The 7,975-nt window shown below is 38.3% G+C and overlaps 1 pseudogene; it reads left to right on the top strand.

The window, feature by feature from the left end:
• The first annotated feature begins 298 nt into the window (after positions 1-298).
• On the top strand, positions 299-645 carry LOC148651910 (large ribosomal subunit protein eL37-like; annotated as a pseudogene).
• The last annotated feature ends 7,330 nt before the right edge of the window (positions 646-7,975 follow it).

The following is a 7,975-nucleotide window of genomic DNA, read 5'->3' as shown; positions in this document are numbered from 1 at the left end:
TTCTGCTTATATCCAATTTAACATCCCTGTTCTTGCTTACTGCCCCATTCATTACTCTGTCCCCTCCCCCCTCCAGTTCCTTGTCTCTCAGCGGGCCTGCTCGCCTTCTGCTGGTCCCTCAGTTATTCCTTTCCCTCTTGAGCTGCTCACTCCCGTCTCTTGTGCCCCAGTGGTGAGGTCAGATACCTTGGGGAATAAGGACTGTACCTTCTCTGGCCACTTTCTGGTGCCGTCGCCAGACCCTCCTGTTTAGACACCTCCTTTGTATCGAATGAAGCACCGTCGGCATTTCTGGGCCTTGCTGTGTCGTGTCAGCCTCTGGAGGAAGATGACGAAGGGAACATTGTCATTCGGTTAAGCGTCGCAATAAGACGCACACCCTGTCACCAGTGTGGCTCCAAGGCCTGTCACCTCCAGAAGCCCACTTGTGGAAAATGTGGATATCCAATGAAGTACAGGAGAAAGTACAACTGGAGTGCCAAGGCCAAGAGGCGCAATATCCCTGGAATAGGATGAGGCACTTGAAGGCTGTGTACCACAGGTTCAGAAACAACCCCAGAACCTAGAAGAGCTGCACTAGCAGCTTCCAGCTCCACTTAGACTGACTGTTTAAAATAAATATGCTGTTTAAAAGTGAAAAGAAAATATTACAATTACAGTACATAAGAAATGTAATGAAGGATACAGATGAGAGAGGGCTTTTCATCACATCTAGGTCCTTTAGTTCTAGCCCAGTCACCAAATGAGATCCACTGTAGACTTTCAATGCTTGTGATGCATTCCCATAATGCGGTTGTTGCTAAATTACTGTACAGTGCTCATGCACAATAGAGTACGCACCTGAGATATAAAGTGAAATGAAAAAGGAAATACACTGCCTTATGATTCTGTGCTTTTACATGTCAAGACACAAGGCTTCTGATTTTTTTGCGTAATAAATGAATAAAGACAAAATAACATTTGTGGGAGTTATTTGTCACAATAGGTGAGATTTATCTACTGTCAGGACTTAGTGAGGACTTAGATGAAGGTCAGATATGTCTTAATGTGTAAAACCATAGAACTGTAAGGGAGTGTATGTTCTTTTCTACTGTATATGTGGCTTGTTGTTAAGTATTTTACTTTGAACTGATATTGACAATTCATAAACTGTATGGCACGGGTAATGTTTTTACCACCTAATCCACTGCCCCACTTCCAAGTACAGCTTGCTCACTAAATATTTCAGAAATATAATAGCTTCCCATGAGAAATAATTAGTGGCCAAGCTAAACATATGTATCAAGCACTTATCTTATTCTTCCAATACACTGTCTTAACAGACTTTTTTAACTATATGATACATATATAGTTAATAGTGGTGATAGCACCAGAAATTAACAATAACAGGAATAATACTCTTTGAACTCCAGGAGGAACTACCAATTTTCAGATGCTGGCAACATGTACACATGGATATAAATTTAACACAGATAGATTCTCACTGTTTTATCACTGTAATAGACAAATAAATGACATTTAAAAGAAAACGTTAATCTTAATCCCTTTTTATCATTAAGGAAAACAAAGGAAATCTACCAAACATCAAATGCCATTTTCTGTCCTTGATGTTTGATGTAGCCAACAAAACTACATTTTTGAACATTTAGCTCAAGGTATTAAAGCATTTTTCTAAATATTTTAAGATTAAACTGTGGCATTTGCTAAGGCACATAAAAGGAGAGATGAAAATTTTAGCCCTCAAGATGTAATGTGTTTCGTTTGCCAGAACAACAATGTTTGACATTAGGCTTTTGTAGCATTTAGATTCATTCATCTAAGAGCTCAATATGGTTTCTATAATGTTTGACTGCCAAAATTTGATTCATTCCTCATTTTCATTTGTTCTCCCATTTATAAATCGAATTAAACAGTTAATAACATACTGCATACTGATAGTTTTGGTTACACATTAAAATAGGGCTACTCCGTGATTCTCTTCCCTACTCCACAATGAATCTTGTTGTACCTGAATATCTATGCCAGACCCATTCTGCTGATGGGCGATATTTTATGATTGCTACCAGATGTGTGCATTTTTCTGTCTGAGCAAGAGGTAAATCAGAAGAGGGAATTAGTCAGCCAAAACCATTACAGTTTAATTAGTGGATTACATGTAAGATCTGTTAAATATAATAGCCATATATTTGCAATATAGGTCAAACATTACTACTTCTCATTAAATCTCAGGTTGAGGATCATTTTAAGGAGAGCATGGAGAATTACACTTTGGGTTTAACTACAATTTGAATACCAGGAGGATTAACTTACTTGTCTCTTGCAGTTTTGATATCCTGCCTTTTCACATATACTAAATTGTGCAACAGGCATCAGATATACTGACACAATTAGAGGCTGAAGTGAGAAAAACTGCTTTCTAGCCCAACCAACACCGTACAGAGAGAGAGAAAGTGTTATATTCCAATTACATGTGAATTAAAAAAATATCTTACCTTTCAGTTATATAAACATGTGCTAAACCTGAAAAATAAACTTACCTTTGCACAATTTTCCCGTTTTATTAATTTAAAGCTTGCAGCTGTGACACGTTAGTAGAAAATAATACCTATAACATACATAATCACATATTCAAAGTATGTTAATATGAATTAATACGTTAATTAATATGAAAGAAAAATGGAAAAGCCACGATTGTACAAGTTTCCAAACCTAAATTAATTGAGTTGCACAAAATTACTTTAATGTAAAAAATGAGTCACCTCTGTGCAAGACAATAGTGGTCATTCCATGACAACTGTGCACAACAGTGTTCAAAGATAGTGAACTTCAAGCAAAGGTTTAACTATGAAGACCAAGGAGGTGTTTCAAATCAATTCAGGGACAAAGTTGTTTAAAGGTTCAAATATGGAGAACGGTATAAAAACACTTTAAAGACCCTTGATATCTCTATGAGCATGGTTAAGTCAATCATTAAGAAATGAAAGGTGCCCAGACACTGCATAGATCAAGCTGTCTCTCCAAACTGAGCAGCCAGACGAGGAGGTAACTGCTGAGGGTAACACTGTGAGGTCAACGGAGACTTTGAAAGAGTTATAGAATGAGGTGGCTGAGACAGGACAAAATATCCATGGAGCAACAATATCCCAGTCACTCCACAAAGGGAGCTTGCATGGAACTGACAAAAATCCCCATCTCAAATCACGCATGGGATTTGCAACAAAGCAAAGCCATACAGCAAACATGTGGCAAAGGGATTTTGTAGTCAGACAAGACAAAGTTAAACCTTTTTGGTCTATATTACATCTGCCACAAATCCAATATTGTGTATCACTCAGTCAGCACCACCCCTACTGTTAAGCATGAGGGTGGCACCACTATGCTATAGTTCTGCTACTCATCAGCAGGGACTGGGAAGCTTGTCAAGACTGATGGGAACATAGATTCTGGCAAAACCTCAGAGGAGAAACCTGCCTCAGACCTAAAACTCAGACAAAAAAGTCATCTTTCAGCAGGACAATGACCTAAAGCACAGTCCCAAAGCTACACTGGGATGGCATAGGAATAAGAAATCCCCAAGCCACTCCAGAGTGCTTCAGAGTACAGAAAATCAAACATTTACACCTAGTTGATGTATAAAGTTACTCAAAAAGAGACTTACTCAAAAAGACATGCGGCTATAATTGCTGCCAAAGGGGTGCTTCCACCAAATATTGAGCTCATGGGTCTGAATACTTATGCAATTGATATATTTCCATTTTTTTCTCTTTAGTACTTGCTAACATTTACTATAATGTATCTTACACTTAGAAGTCTTCAGTGTGAGCTTTGAATTAAATGTTAAATTTGAAAAAATGTTTATGCGCCATTTTGTAATTTCACAAAATGGGAGGTCTAAGGAAGGGTTGAATACTTTTGCAAGTCACTGTAAAGGGGGAAATGAAAGATCAGTATCAATCCAGTATTTCTAAACTATAGTAATGCAAAATATGTGTTATTATCTGTCTTCTAGATACCAGTGTGTCATTAGCTGTACTCTGAATACTAGGATTATGGGCCACTGATTAAAACCATGTGCAAAACCATTTAGGACTTGGAATAGGAGGTCCTTATTTGCAGTAAGAATTATGGGAGAATAAAACCAAACACAAAGTACAAGATAACTGATTTATTAGGATATTGCACAAAAAAGACTGACGGGATTCTTTGATTTAAAAGATGGATTAAAGGGTCTTCTTTTCTACACCTTTGTTTTGAATTATTTACTTATAGCAAACATTAAAGGGACTTAGAATCCAAGAAAACAGGAGGTGCATTTTTGCACAAAAAAGTTGTGGATGTCTGGCAGCAATATGGATGTAGAGTCCTGAGATTGTTCAAGGAAAGGCTGAATACAATCCACAAATTAGGAAGCTACTTGCAGCCAAATGGACAAGATGAGCAGAGTGACATCTAATTTTTCCCCAACCATCAGTTTTCAATCAGCATTGACAGATCATTATGAAAGACAAAAGGTTCAATCAATTTAATATTGGACCTATTATAAAAATGTAATCAATTTAATATTGGAGGGCAGGCAAGCAGTAATTCATGTATACATGACATTGAAATGCACTGTTTATTAACTGTATCTACTATGTGGATATAAAGAACACAATAATAAATATCAATGTGTCTTTTTCTGTTTTCCACATTAAGAGTGTCACTTCCAGTAAAAGGGATCTGTCAGGTAGGAGTTAATAGCTTTAACGTTCTAAACTGACTACATGCACGCTCAGCTGTTGTGTTTAAGCACAATTCAAAGTAAACTCTTTCCTTACATGTGGCATGGCTTTTGGGCTTTTTCCTGGATCTCATCCATTCCCTGATTAAGTCTGTGGGGTTTCTTCACATACAATAAATATTACTGGTCATCAGACAGGATGACTGAAGGCTTCTCAAAGCCAAAATCCAGAAAAGTTTCCAGCACTACAAATATGCACCTTCCTGCAGCTAAAAGACAGACAGGAATTGTCTTGACTGCCAGAAAATAAGTGTCATGTCCTTAAACTGCCGTGTGGAACAGCGTATAACGTCAAGAAACAGCAGTGGAGTGAATGTGCACCATTAAAGTATACTTAACACAGCCTATACCATTCCGAAGTTTCCACCCAATGTTGGCAAAGGCAAGAAAGTGGAATCTGAAGATTTATTCATTTAGGATCTATCTTCAAACCGGAACTCATTGTTAAAAATGGGCATCTCCCACGAAATTTAGCATTTTATTATCTGCCTCATCGAGAACAGATCTAAGTGAAAGGATATATCAGTTGATCTAAGTCTATAGTGGTTTTTGAAAATACTGTGGGGAAATCAGAAATGGATTTCTTTGTATATCCATCCATATTCTAACCACTTATTGTAATTCAGGGTTGTGGGGGAGCTGGAGTCTATCCCGAGAAGCAACAAAAGCCAGCCTGGACAGGACGCCAGGTCATGGCAGGGTGGACAGACACAGACACAAACACAGTCACACACCCCCACCAGGGCCAGTTTTACCACAAGCCATTACCAGTACGCCTTTGGACTTTGAGAGGGAAACTGGAGCACCTGGAGGAAAGCCAGGCAAACATGGAAAGAACATACAGACTCCTCGTAGATAGCACCCCAGGTCCGGCCATCTCAGTGTATTGTGAATTTTACTTACTATTTTACTAATTAACTGCTTTTGAGCGAAAAAAAAAAACATTCAGTGCTCTTACTTCCACTCACTGCATTGAGCTCCAGGAAAACTTGATTCCAGCCTTCCGTTTATGGTGAAAGGTGACGACTGATCAACCCTGAGTTCATTTACAGATATAATCGAATCTAAAATCCTGGGCAAAAATAAACACAGGAATATAAATGTCTTTCAATGGGGATAACTTTAAACATTTAAAATGCGTTTAAACAGTATTCCTATTCTGTTTTCATAACCGTCATATACTACAGTATTGCCAGTAACAGCTGAAGCAAAGATAGCATTGATTCCATTGCATCTCACTCAAGTATCATCAACAACATTGGTTCCTGCCCTGTGAAACATCACATCCTGGGAGCTGATTATAGCCTCAGTGGGAATTCAGAAGAACAGTAACCAATCTCTGCAGACTGTTAAGCCTCTAAATGCGACCCGAGCTATTGTTTCTATTTTCAAATCAAAATACCCAGGGCTATAACTGGGACCACAAGCTGTTTTCATGGGAAACAGAAATGTTTCTTTTTTTTTTTACTATTGATAATTGAAAACATAAAGCTTTTCAGATCACAAAGTGACAGCTGGAGGATATGTAACTTCCTCTTCTGTATAACACCATGGACGAGGACTCAGGGGTCCTTCTATTCTTTATTTGCAGAAAAAGACACAAATGTTTTCTATTAAACAATAGCTGAAAATGTCCATCCCACTCTCTCAGGAGCGCTGAGGTTCTGACCAGTCGAATCGCATCATGCGACATTCCACCTCCAGCTAAGAAGAAAATGACCAAAAATCTAGAACTTACACTTGATGCTTGCTGCCAAATTGATGTTTTTGAATATTTCAAGAATTGATGGTTTTCAAATGTGTGTTTCATACAGCTGTTGCTTATATGCCACACATTTTCATGTTTTTACAGGCAAGCCCAGAAAAGCAAGCTGAAGCGTTTTCCTCCAGCTTTGTATTTGCACAAAAACACAAATAGTTATTATGGTCAATTACTCTGACATCTTGAGATGGAAGTGGTATTTCTTTGAAAGTGATAAATGTTCTAATCGTGGTCTGAAAAGCATGAGTTGACTGGACTCTCACAAAATAATGACATATTCCTGAGACAGTGGTATTAGAAAATGTTGTCTCTTCACCCTCAGGTCAGCATGACAGACCTGATTCGAGTGTTCAAAATCTCAGTGATAAGTGGGTGAGTAGTTGTGTACATAATGTCAAGCAGAGGTTATTACTCCAAACTCAGTACAGATGGCAAGACCAAAGGTCAGAGATGGAAATTAAAGAACAAATTCAGAACAGAAGTTGGGAAGCATGGACTGCTGGTCTGAATGAGGTCAGGCAGCTGAAACATATGGGTCTTTTACACAGCAATTAGGTGTTCCCCTAGTGAGACATTAAAATGAGGAGGTTTTGATCCTCTGGATCTTCCCGTTTTGTTTAGACTCTTTGCTCCCTTTTACGTGGTTTCTAAGATTTTTTCCAATGTTTTTAGTAACAGTAAAAACAGAATATTTCCCTTACCCATTGCAGTGTTGTCTGTGCTTTTGAAGCTTGACATGATGCATGGAAGAGTATCTTTGGCCTGGGTGTATTTGTGGAATTCTTTCCTTTTTCTCTTGTAGAGGCCGGACAACTCTTCACACTCTTTGACTGTTCACAGGTCTTTTCGCTATACAGTATGTCTGCCTACTTTCTCCCACAAAAGCGCAACAGGATTCAATACTGGTAATCAGGGATACTGCAGCCCAAGTTTCACATTCTAGATGGACATTAAGACATGAGCAGCAGGAGTACAAGGGTTGGAAATGTCCTGTTGGAATATTGTGGCATCAGGATAAGCTTGCAGGGAGGCATCAGGATAACCTTGCAGTAAGTGAGGTCCCAGGACTTGATCAATGCCAGGTTACCATCAGTTACAACAAGTAAAGTTCAGTATCAGCTAAACAGTGCTGATAAGCCCATCACACTTGGTCGGAGGTATAAGCTTTGGTGTTTGTGTAGATGGAATTAACAGAGTGTGTTATTTTGGACTGAAAATCTAAATCAGCTACCAGTTTCATAGTTTACAATTAGAGTTATTAATTATAATTAGAACAGAGCATTTAAACCTACATACAAAGTATTATTTTGACATCCAGGATTTTTATAATTGTTGCACGTGACAAACAGTCAAGGTGGTAGGATTCCCTGGGTGAAGAATGTTTTCCGTGAACTGTTTATTCAACTTTCAGCTCAAAATATTAACAACCCTAT

This window comes from Lepisosteus platostomus, chromosome 11 (genome assembly GCF_059453375.1).
Source record: "Lepisosteus platostomus isolate fLepPlt1 chromosome 11, fLepPlt1.hap1, whole genome shotgun sequence".
Classification (NCBI taxonomy): domain Eukaryota; kingdom Metazoa; phylum Chordata; class Actinopteri; order Semionotiformes; family Lepisosteidae; genus Lepisosteus; species Lepisosteus platostomus.
Note: the sequence above shows the minus strand (reverse complement) of the source record. Positions and strands in the feature narration are given on the sequence as shown.